This window comes from Grus americana, chromosome 17 (assembly GCF_028858705.1).
Source record: "Grus americana isolate bGruAme1 chromosome 17, bGruAme1.mat, whole genome shotgun sequence".
In the NCBI taxonomy this organism is placed as follows: Eukaryota; Metazoa; Chordata; class Aves; order Gruiformes; family Gruidae; genus Grus; species Grus americana.
The window spans coordinates 7,135,658-7,148,477 of record NC_072868.1 but is presented as its reverse complement, the minus strand read 5'-3'; positions in this window follow the sequence as shown (position 1 = coordinate 7,148,477).

The window sequence follows — 12,820 nt, the reverse complement described above, 5'->3', positions numbered from 1 at the left end:
GCAGTAGGTGGTAACTAGGACAAGCAGATGTGATAGTAAACAAACCAAATGCCATCTTCTCTGAATAGTGTGATGATGCTCAATGGCTGTTTGCAGACTTAAGGCAACTGATTTTGGGGAGTTCTCACTTGTCTCTCTTCCCTGCAGCCACTTTTCAGTGGTTGTATTAGGTTGATTTTATTATAGTTGTAATTTCAATTTAGTTTTCCAATTTGTTGTAATGTTTATTTGGGCAAGGGTCATAAAGATTCATGTTCTAATAGCCAGGAGGACTGACTGGTGGGGTTGAGCTTGAATCTCTTGCTGATGAAGGCAGGGAAATGCTGAGAATGAGGTTACTGATGGTGAAACCCCAGCTGTGAACCCGAGGGATGTACACACATCTACACAACCAGCAGCTCTAAAGCCTCTTCGGGGGTCTCAGTTCCCTAGCAGTGCTTTGTCTTCTCTCTAAAACATTCATTTCATGAAACGTAACGTGGGGAACAAACCCAATTGCTGCATGCCAGCCCTTGTCCCCCGTCGCAAAATAACAAAAAGACTTCCCGCAAACTTAGAAGAATTCTTGTCCTGCTTCCTGGTTTCCCCTTTTATGGAAAGCAGGGTGGGAAAAAAGTGCTCTTTCTTGTGTTGAAAACAACACGGAAAGAATAATCTGCGGCCAGGTCCCTACAGGGAAGAGGGAACATGATGTCGAGCTCCTGGCTGCAGTGAAATGGCAAATTCCAATGCGGAAGCCGGGGATGCCAGGCCGGATTGAGGAAAACGCCGAACCGTGAACAATCTGTGACCACAGCGGCAGCGAGTGCCTAGGCCCCCCGTTACACAGGAATTTTCTGTTGGCAGGAGAAGCGGCCGCGTGCTGCCAGGAGCAGCGCCGATGTGAGCTGCTGGGCCAGCTGCGTGGCACCGCGGGGACTGGGCTGGTCCATGGACTCCCCTGGACGTGAGCAAACGGTGTCTTGAAATGAAGTCTGAGCTGTGCCACTGCTAACCCACGGTCCCCGAAGTGATGGGGTGCTCACGGGGAGTGTCTCCAGGTCTGTGTTTCAGTAACCATGTCTTAATACATTAGAAATTAAGAGATGAAGCAATTGTTTTAGCAAACCTGGAAACGTGAGTGGCTGAACAAATATCTCTTTTACTTCACTCCCAGATGTCTACTAAGCCTTGTAAAATGGTTTCCTGAGTAGCCTGGATAATAATTATGGAATTTAGTATTATCACAAATCTGACAATTGCTAGCTTGAGTTTCATGATTTCTTTTTTTCTTTGAGCCTTCTCGCCTCCTTTCTTCCCGGGAGAGCTGAGTCTAGACAGTGAGCTGGGAACACCGGAGAAAATGAGGCAGAGAGAGTACCTTCCTAGTACATCTGCTCCACCCTGTAGTCCAAGTTTTGCACATGTGCTTTATTCACAATTATTTCTAATTAGTTGTCACAAGCTGAGGCCTCATAGACTGAGAATCTAGGAGAGTCTGTTGCCTGTGTATATATTCTTTGCAATCGATGTTGCTGCTCATCTCCTGGGGTGGAAGAGAGGAGTCCCGCGCAGAGCTGGGAGAACCTCCTGACCCTCATCTCTTCTCCTTATATCCTCAGGCTCATTTTTTTCCCTTACATTTTACGTAAGTAGCAAAAGAGCACTTCTAGACAAGAATCCCAAATATTTGATTTATAAGAAGCGAAAAAGACTCAGTAAACCACTTGGACCATCTCCTGAGGATGGAGTGGAGTTGTTCCCCAGGGCACACTCCCTGGACCGGTCCGTATGTGTACATACATGCGTCGACACAAAGCAGCAAGAAAAATAAAAAGCACGTAATGACTGAGTCACATTTTCTGCTTTTGATGAAAACTGTTCAGCTGGAGAAGAGCATCCAACACTAGTGTGTGTGATCCAGCAGTAATGTAAGTGTGCGAACATTACAGAATGGAGTTATTCTTCCCAAAAGAAAGATTGCAAACCTGGAGAAGGCAGTACTGAAGTCAAAAAGCCTCTAATTGTGCCTAGACAGGGAATAATACAGCAATGCCAGCAAAACAGCCTCCAGTTTGAAGTGATGCCAATCAAACATTATGAAAGTAGAGCCAGTTCAAAATATTATTTTTAACACAGGTTAAATGGCACTGATCTCAGAAGCTCCTGACGCTGATGTCCCTGTGTTCTGTGGCACAGAGCAGGATCACACTGACTGATCTTCCCCTGGATCTTGTGCAAAGCCTAAAGCAGCTTTGCTGGAGGGGGTTGTCCAGCTGTCCAGCCACATGAAGCACTACAGCAATGGTATTTTTGTGGTAAGGACCGGTACAAATCGGTAAATCAAAAGAATCAATAAAACCGAAGAGCAGCAATGGGCCAGATGAACGCTTTCCTTCCAAAAACCTTCCCTGTCTGAATTGCAAGGACCTTTTCCACCTGGATCAGTAACGTGAAGGGACCTTGCAAAGGGGTTTATAAGGGTTTTCTCTCTCCATCTCCAGTTTCAGCATCTTGGGGATATCGCTAGCCTCCAGCACTGGCCTCTTGCGGCAGAAACACGTGAACTCCGGAAGCTCTGCTCCAGGTCTCAGATAGGGAAGCTGAGTACTCAAGTCAACACTTCAAATTTATTGATGTCTTGCACAAATATTTATGGGGCCATTTCCTCCCCCAGTGGCAGGCAGAGAGCCAGCAAGCCTGCTAATTTATGGCACGGCAGTTATTGACAGAAATGTATAATTGTTTTACGTTTAAGGAGAAAAGTGTGGGTGCTGCGGCATGGGGAAGGGATGTGTGAGCTGGGAGCTCAGTGAGAAAGGAGGAGCCCGAGGGGCTTTTGCAGCAATTTCCTAATACAGCAACTGCATGATGTGCCAGCACTGGGATCCCCAGGAGCACTCAAGTCCCTTGGCACTGGCTCTGCTGTTGTCTTCGTTGTCCTTCCTCCAGCAAACTTCACTGACTTTGAGGAACAATTTCAGGATCCAGCTGGTAACCGTGCAAAACACCAGCCTTGATGGCATGGACGCATGCAGCGTCTCCTGGACCTGCTGTCCAGGTTATTTGACAGAAATACTGATGCTCCACACTGAACTTCTCAGATTTTGTATTCCCAGCCGAGATCTCTCTACAGTGAAAACTGATGGCTCTCAGCTCTGGAAATACATATTTAAAAACAGAGGGACCACATACTTGTAGGGTCCCAGCTCTGAAGCAGTTATAACAGGGGGTTATCTCCTGTTACAGCCCACAAGGCTGCGACCAGGCTTCTTCTTGGCTCAACCCAGCATGGCATCAAGCACAGGCTCAGCATTAACTGCACTCCCAGTCCTTGGCCTCCCGATAGGTCCATGAGTGAATGAACAAAAAAATATTGCTAGACCATTTCAAACTCAGTACATGTAAACTGGAGGAAGCACGGAGGCTTTGCTGGACAGATGACACAAGCACATTGAGGTTTCCTCCCCTCTTTGGCCCTGGGGTAAGAGGATGGGCTTTTCAAACACAATGTGGCTGTTTTCTCCTTGGAAAAGCCTCCTCATGAGCCGTATCACCAGCACAGGCTGGGAAGCAGAGCAGGGCAGTGAGCAAGCAAGGAGCCTGGTTGCTTTGCAGGGCTCCAGCAAGGCAAATCCCAACCTATTTCCACCAGGATGGTGCCAGCTCGGCATCAAAGCATGGATAGAAGGATGCAAAGGTGACCAAAAGCCACTTTAATCCACCCTCCCCTTTCCCCTTTAATGAAGGGTCTCTCTGAAGCCCGGCACAGAGTCTAATCAAAGTGTTGGCCTTTCGTGTGTGCCTAATCACATGGAAGAGAAAAGTCACCAAAACTGTGTGTCCCATAATTCTATTATAAAAAATGCAATAAAGTAAAAGCATCCTTATAATGCTTTGTCACTGGCATGTAAAAAATAAAATAAAAAAGCACAGGCATTAATTTAAAACAGAAAGGATATTACAGTAACTCTGTGTATAGTGAGAGTTTCAATTTTAATTTTAGTTCATTATCTTTTTCCTTATTAAGAAAGGTAAATCTGTTTTGTGTTTTCATTATTTCATTAGCTCAAGAAACCTCATCAGTAACCATGAAAGCTGCCAGCATAAATAGCACAATTTTCATATGTGAGATGGAATAATTTGCTTAACCACCTATTCAGCAGAGGCTGGAGCTAACAATTAGAGAAAGCGGTGTGATTCGAAAATAAGTTACAATTGATTGTGTTTCAGTGGAAATGAAGTTTGGAATGTGCTAATTGGATTTCACGTACACATCTGAGCCACAGTAAGTTGACAGGAGACTTGGGACACCTCGTGAAAGAAGACTCTTCTTAGGAAATGTACAAAAAATTGTTTAATATAATATTTAAAACACAATTAAAGCAACATGCTAATGACACCCTCGCTTCTCAGAACTGACTGGTGACATCTTCTTCTAGGATTTACTCCCAGAAGGAAAATTTAAGAAATGCTCTGCAGGATGAGACATCGTGTGCCCTGGAAGTGCTTACGAACTGATTCACTTTGGAATGTTTTACAACATTCATAATTTCAGTACTTTTTTGGCCAAAATGTCCCATTTGAACAATGGTCCTTGTGGTCTAATTAATGATTAAAGCCAAGAGAGACAGACTAATCTCTGATAATTCATACAGTGAATTATACACCAGAATCAGTTGATTTTCACCCTTCAAAGAACCATGGAGGCAGGAAAGATTCAAGAGGCCACTTGGTCATTTCAGCTGAATTTTCAAAAGCCTTGTGAACAGCAACATTTCTTTGTGGAAACACAGAACAACACTGCTTGGTGTATCTCCGCCCTGTCTTTTCATCACTGGCGTTCACATACAAAAAAGTCCGGGCTGTATCCAGGCACGCAGTGGATTTGGGGGCTGCTGCAAGCACGTGTTGGCCACGTAGCTGGGAACATGTGTGGGTTAAAGCCTTCTCGCTCCCTCCTGACTCTCCCCAGCAGGTGTGAGCCTTCATACGCAAGCAGCGCCACTTCCTCCAGAAGCCTATCATCTGCTTGATTTTTTAAGCTTTTGCAAAATATCTTTCATTATATTCCCTTTAATGTGTAATTATGGTCAGAAAAGTGATACGTCACAGCCAGCCCCTGGATCTGGAGATGACCTGCTCTTTAAGAGTTGGCCAGAGATGATCTATTCAAGTCATCACACTATTAGGTAAGAGCTATAAACCAGCAGTGCGTTCTCAGGGGATTAGCAGAGCTTCAGCACCAAACTCTTTGTTACCCCTTGCACTGTCTAGTGATTTTTTGTCTGGTGGAAATGTGTCTGTAACAGCAGAGCTGGCAGCTTAACGTAGGCAGTTAACCATGTAGATACTGGTAGCGGTCTAGCTAGCACAACAGAGAGCTCAGTGGAGGCTAATTTATCCTGGGTTTCAGTTTATTCATCAGCCCTTGCCGAGCACAGTGCTGGTGATGGCCAGTCCGTTGCTGAAACCTGAGCTTGCTCACTCCAAGGGAGCGGGTATCCCCGCGCTGGTCCGGCCGTCTGATGCATAGACACCGCCTCCATGTGCCTTAGACCACGTTAGCTAATCTCTCCTAACAGCACACCTTTACATCTTAATTGCTCCCAACTCCTTCCCTGCTCCCAAGGTGTCTGCCAGAGGGATCAAGGGTGAAATAATTGATGGTAACAGACTGCTGTGCGCTTGGTTGCGGTGCCAGTTGTGCATGTGCTCCCTCTGGCCAGGCAGAGTGCATCCCCTCAGCCTTTATTGCCTTAGTACCCATTTTTCCCTTTTTGAAGGGTGCAGTTTGGTTCTTCCCACTCATGGGCAGGCTCTGGACTCAAGACCCCAAATCTTTACTTTTTTCTATGACTACATTTGCTGCTAGTGGGTCTTCCCTCTCAGAACCTGGGACCAAGAGTCACAGTGGCTTCCTTGAAACTGAGAGTCTCCCGTGGCTGCAGGTCTTTCCTTATCCTGACCTTGTCACTTAACAGCTCCCAAACATTTGCTGAGAAGTGGCATATCCTGCCACTTTTTAGTGTCTCCAAAAGTCTGTATTAAACTTAGTATAGGCATACATCACTACTCATCCCAATAGCCAATTAGTGTATGGTGTTCTTAAATTACTGGGCTGCCCCTGATAGTCATAACAGTTGTGAGCAGGCTTTGAGTTTGCACTTTGATGAACAACGAGCCCAAACTTCAGATTCCCTACAGGTGTGGGAAGACACAGGTACCTTGGTTACCCTCAGGGCGTGGTTCCACCATGCAATTTCTGCAGGTGCAAATCTGGTTTAAAAGGTTTCTGACCTTCCTGACAGCTTCTTTCTTGTCCTTGTCCCTGAGTGCTTCTCTCCACCTTGATGTGCTTTATGCAACTGTTCCTTGGGCCATGCTCTGAATCAGAAGAGCAATGTTGTTCAGGTTAAACTGAAACTGGGAAGTTCAAGGTGATATTTCATGGCCTTTTGGAAAGAAACCTCAGACTGAAGAGGCCCTGTGCTGCATCTGTGGTCAAAGATGGTAAGTCTCCATCTGTCAAAGGAAAAGGTGTTTTAACTACTTTTTTCACCCTACTGTGTTGTGGTTTGGCTTCACCTGGAGGACATAATGCCATGTGAGAGTAGAGGATGGGTCAGGTTTTGTTTGTTATTTTACACTAATAAATTTCCACAAATAGCTCTTTTTTAAATGCAAATGCTGTTAGACCTAACAGACCTACCCAGGTAGGATTGCACACTCTGCACAGCAAAGATACATTAACTGTTAATCTGTAGGCAGTGAATTCTCTGTGCACTAACTCTTCCTCGTATGCAGAGGTTACTGAGACAAAAACAAGGAGGTGTTCATTACTAATAGCTATATGTATGCTGTAGAAACCCATCTGCTAGCCAGAGGACCACCCACAGATCATTGTTTTGGACACTTAAACTGTAGTTTTCTTTTATAGATGTCCTGCAGTACAGACTCCACCAGGATTCTGGTCTCTGGCACATACATATGTATTGAGCAGACTGACAGAAACCTAATGACTTACATGGCTCAGCCATTAAGAAAATATTTCAGAGGTTTTTAAAGGAGAAGTCCTGAATTGTTTATGGAAACCTCCTTGGATCTTCTTTTCCAGGAATGCGTTATTTATTGTGCTGGTACCACAAAGGGGTAGGGAAGGCATATACCCTGAGGAGGAGAGGCTAAGCTCCCTGTTGTGTTTACTGTCGTAACAAAGCACAAGGGCCTGGTTCTGATCTTATTTGTGTCGGTGTAAATCATGAGCAATGTGGGCCATGGATACAAGTTCTCTTCTTGCTTAAGTGATGCCAGCACAGAAGTTGGCTGCTCTTTGCTGCTTTCTAGCTACAGGTTCCTGCCTTGCCAGCCACAGGACACCATCCCAATGCTTTGCTCCTGGCAATAAGATGACCTGCCTGCATGCTATGGGCTGCTGTTTCCTTCTGCAGACCCCCAGTGCCCACTTTCCCCAAGAGGTGCACAGAGAAGGCAGATAGGAGCACCTACCTGTGAAATAGATACTCATTTTGCCAAGCCAGGTGTGGAGGTTCACTTTAAATAGGAGACTTGGGGCTCAAGTCTCCAAAACAGCTTCGAAAATCTGTCTGTACTCAAAAATATTCATAGCATAGCAATCCATTTAGTGATCCCATTGATGATCCCATCTGTGTGTGCAACCACTCTAGCCAACTTTCCTCCTTGCTTCCTCTTTGCTGTCTTCTTGTCCCTGTCTTTGCTTACAGCCAGACTAGTTTTTCATTGAAAAGGCGCAGGGAGCCTGACCTTTTTACTACTGTCTGCAAAATGGGCTGGCTGGGTATATTTGCCTCCTAGGAGAGGCAGCTTGGCCTCAGGAAGGGCGAGTAGTTGTAGTAGGACTGACTTGAAGGAGGTAAGTCTTCTCTAGTCCATCCTTAACTTGCTGTGTGACCTGGAAATGTCTCTTCACCTTTTTCTCAGGCTGGATTGCAAGACCGTTGGGTTAGGGGTGGTCTGTGGTTATGGTTCTTTACTGCAAGCAGGGGTGTGTTTTAACCCATGTTTATTATTGTTTATTCTTGCTGAAGTTTCTATGCAAGGTGTTTGAATGGTGTCTGGCACGAAGCGGGGCATTGGCAGTCTGGGTGTGAAATGAGAATGCAGAGTGATAGCAATGTTCAACGGTAAATATGTGGGAGAAGGACAAGTCTCAGTCCTTAGTCTTTTCTGCCTGACACAAGCAGGGTTGTTTCCTGTTGGTATTATGCTCAGTAAGACCAGGTGGGCATTTAATCCTTACTGGCAAGGGGCTCTTTGGGAAAGAGACGGCCATTTTAGTCATAAGCTCGTTAGTATTACTGGTCTGTTAAAATGTAATATCGCAGAGCTCTTAAGCTGCACAGAGACGTGGATGGGGATGGAGAGGAAATGGTGTCGAGTCGTGTGACAGGTGTGTCCCCAAACATGCTGAGTCCAGCGACGCGATGGAAGTTTTAGCAGTGTGGTACCCTGCTCTACGGCAGCTCTCCTGAGCACCTCACTGCAACTGGTGGGTGACCAGCTTGTGACCAGCTTGCTCTCACCAGGTGCTCCCACTGGTGTCCCAGCGAAGGAGGCAGCGGTGGCAGCAGGCCATGAATATGCACAATGAGTTTGCTGAGGTGGGTGAGCAAGAGGCCATGGCCAAGGGAAAGAGTTTTGCGCTCAGAGTGTGAGCCTTGACGGGTCTGCGTGCTGGGGGCGGGAGCGGTGCATAGCAGGAATGTGCGCAAGGTGGTATTGCTCTCCCAAAACCACCTTCTGGGGCCAGAAATTGAATTTCAGTCTCAGAAGCACTGTTGAGGCTATAAACTGGCTGCTTGCTTCATTTCACCGCTTTCTGGCTGCCTGGGTTATAAGTTGCCATTATTTCTGCATTAGATTTATATTAAGGGAACTGCAAGGAACTTCAGTCGAGGGGTCTAGCTCATTTCTTCTGCATTTCTGATCCAGGGACAGGATTTCAGCAGGACAGACAGAAACATTAGCAATGCTTTGCAGTTTATGGGGTGAATTTGAGCTTGTAGGAAATCCCATCATTCTTCCAGCACGTGCATTCATTAGAACTAAGGGCAGTTATACAGATGTTGGGATGGAGGAGGTCACCTCATAATGTCTATCACAGGGCATCCTTTTTCAGCGGGTGTAGCTCTAACTCGGCAGAAGGACAAGGGTTTAATTAGACTGTGACACTAGAGTCGTGGCAATTAAAGGGCATTTAACTGCTTTTTTTTCATGGTATTTTGTTTTTAAAATGTCATTGCTAAGTACTTCAGGGCCCTGTTTCATCACTACATTATTTTTACTCTATGCCAGTGTCACCTCATTGGTTTCTGGATGTGAGGCCGGACGGTTCAATGCACCATGGAAATTCTGAGGTTGACTTTGAAATGAAATCTGGGATTCAGCTCATTTGTCGTCTTGGGGAACTTCCAGGCTGTGGTCACACTGTGTGTGTTCGCGTATGCAGAGAATGAAAATTCTGCCAATTCGAGGTTTCTTCCTGGACTAATGACAAATATCACTGCTGAGCCAACAGTCCCATGGCTCGTCTAATGTCAGGTGCCTTCAGGATTAGCCAGGCCAGATGTGACTTGTTAGGAAAAATTACTATTTTCATTAATATTACTTTAAAAATTGTTTTGTGACAAAGAAGTGGTTTTGGCATCTTCAGTAGAAAACACATAAAATAAGAGAAATGATTTTGAAATTACAGTTTTGGTTCTGATTTTGGTTGGTTTTGTATCCTTTCTTTCCTGCTATCTTGTTCCTCTACTTTCTCATGTTTTCGCACTGAGGAGGTGAGGGAAGGCAGAAGAAAGGGTAGAGCACTCATCACACTCAGAGTAAAAGATACTCATTTTAATTTTGAAATCTGAGAATTTTTTTAAAGAAAAACTTAAGGTTATCTAAAAAAAATAAGAAAATGGCTTTCTCAGAAAGAAAATTTTAAAAAATTGCCAGCCAACTCAGCTTGAAATAAATGCTTGGAAAGCTGACAATAGAACATCACTAGGCTATGCTGGATTGATATTTCCAAATTATTGTTAAGTGTTGTGTAGAGAACCGTATATCATAGAAAGTGGAGATTCCTCCTGTGGAGAAGCTTGGGCAGGCAGGGACCATTCAGACATCACGAACACAGCTCAGGGCTGCTCTCTTTCCTTTGACTGCCTCCAGCCCAAGGGATGTGGCACGTTTCGCGTCCTGGGATGCGCAGTGCTTTCCAGGCTGGCACAGTCTTATGCTGCTCCTGGCTGCTCTAGCACTGCGTTGCCTTCCCCCCAGCAGCAGGGCAAGAGATTGCATTATTTTTTTTATTCTTATACACTGCAAAGACCTCCTGCAACTGAAATGAGAGGCAGGAAAGCAAAGATAAACTTTATTATTATTATTATTATTATTATTATTATTATTATTATTACTGTCTCCTTTGAATTGTTACACCCAGATGGTGTTACTCAGTGGCTCAAAGGTCTCATGGCTTGGAGTAAGGGACACAGCAACTGCTGCTGGGACACTAGAAGTTCCCAGGCCAGGACCAGTAGAGAGAAAAGGAAAATAAACCTGTTAGTTTCAAATACATACTTTGTGGGTACAAGCCACATGTGTACCATATGTTCATGTGCATATGTTTATGTGTAAGCCATGTGCTTGCATTTAGCATATCTGAGTGCTTGTGCGCAGGGTGTGAGCATGCAGGTGTTGTACACGTGCTTCTGTCCTGGGTTTGTGCGGTTGTTTATGAGGTTATAGCTGTGCGTACTGTAAGTACGCAGTGTAAGTATATGGTTCTCTTTGTGGCTGCGGTGGATAGATGGGAATGGGGTAGACGGCTGGGAGAACATAAAAATATTTGCAAAATATTCTGATAATTCCTCAGCTCAGCCTTTGTCCTGGCTTCATCTTCTGAATTGGGTTTGGGAGATCATCCTTCATAGCACGTAAAGAAGAAAAAGATGTAGTAGCTAATCCATATATGCCTGCAGATCTTAAGCAAAGAAAAAAAATTCCCTCTTTCCAGTTCTCCCTCTTCTTGATTCTGTATCACTTTAAAGAAGTAAAAGATTTGACATTCTTGTGATATTCTGACCTATCCCTATGTCTTCTCTGGAGAGTCACCGAGAGGACCACCACTACAGGGACGCTAGCAATAGAAGGTCTGATTTGTAGCTTCTACATGGCCAAACTGCTCTTCACAGCTTTAAAGCACAGGAGCAGTCTTACATACGTCCTGTGAAAATTATGTCTTGTTGAAAAAAATGCAAGCTGATGAACTGTGCTTTCCCCATCTAGACAGCATGAACTGCTGTCTGAAGCTATCTAATAAGAAGATTAAAGATAAAAGTTCTGAATTCAATCCAAAGTGTCAATATGTAACTTTGTAACAAATGAAACATTTTTCAATTACTGGTAATATGAAACAAAATAGTGGGAAATAGAAATGGCAATCTTTTTAGGTAACCCGAAGGCCATTTCCAAGAGGCACTGTGCATTAACTAAGCGGTGAAAATTTTTACATCACTATTTTCCCCTGTGCCCATAATAGCATAAAATAAAAAGATTTTAGATAAGATTTCATTCAGTGAATCAATTGCAAAACCACACGTAGCCTTAGTGGGCATTCAGTCCTCAATCTAATGGAAATTTTTACGAGAATGTCAATGCTAAGTTGATTCCTATAGCGGAAAGCACATACAAAGGATCCAATTACAGATGGAAACTTTTTTGCTTTCTAAGAGATTTTATTAACCCCTAAAGCACTGAATAAGCAAAGGGTTAGTGAAAAGTTTGCTGATGAACTGGGTGATGGCTTATATATGACTGCTTCCCCTCCCATCAGCTCATTTTCCTTTGTGAATAGAAAATAATACTCTGCACTTGTAGTAATTAACAGTCATACTGAAGCATGCGATGAATGTTTTGGATCCTGAAAGTAAGTCACGAGCTGGTTATATTAACCGTAAGAACTATCTACCTAACAGATTTTAACGTTAAAAAGATATCACACCATGGAAATGGTCAGCAAAGAATAAAATCCTTAGATCTTCTGCCAGGGAGTCCTCAATGGTTGGGGAAGTTGTAATGCAGGAATGGGAGCAGCAGCAGCAAAAGGTTGGGGGAGAAAGAAGGGTGATAGCATCACCTCCCAAAACGCCATCGGGCTCTCTGGGCTCCCCATGGTCCAGGAGACAGTGCATCGGTGCGCCGAGCTCAGCATGTCACAGTGGTTTAGTGGCAGATTGGGGAGCATCCTCCAGTGCAGATTCTCCCCTCCATAGAGTACGAGCTGCAGAAAAGCCTTACAGTAGTTTTTTAAAGCAATATGCTGGGAGCCAGGATGTGCAGGTTTGGAGTTCTACTATTACAAGCCCATAGGCAGCTTTTCTTAATTTATGTTAAAATGTTTATTATTTCATTGACAGTACAGAAGCACTTTGCCTGGTGAAATCTCAAACATGTGACTCCTGCCTGCTCTGAGCGACAAGCAAAGCTCAGGAGCTGAATTTTCAGTGAGGAGCTCATGAGTGAGAACACTTTGAACTGGATGTGTGTAGGCTTACAACAGGCAGTGGAGCCTGGTGCGTGCTTGCTGTGCTGGTGCTGATCATTTGGCAGAAGACAGATGAATTTTTACATCCACTTTTGAGCACTTTTTGTTCGTGTGCTTCTGCTGAGTCTTTGTCCTGCCTAATTGTACTTCCTCCTACCCTTGCGTTGCCGTGTTTTATCCCAGGACTGTGTGCATTATGAGCCGCTGTCCCTAACTGCTTTTTACTCAGAAATGAAAAAGCAAAAAGATATGGCTGGTTATACAAGT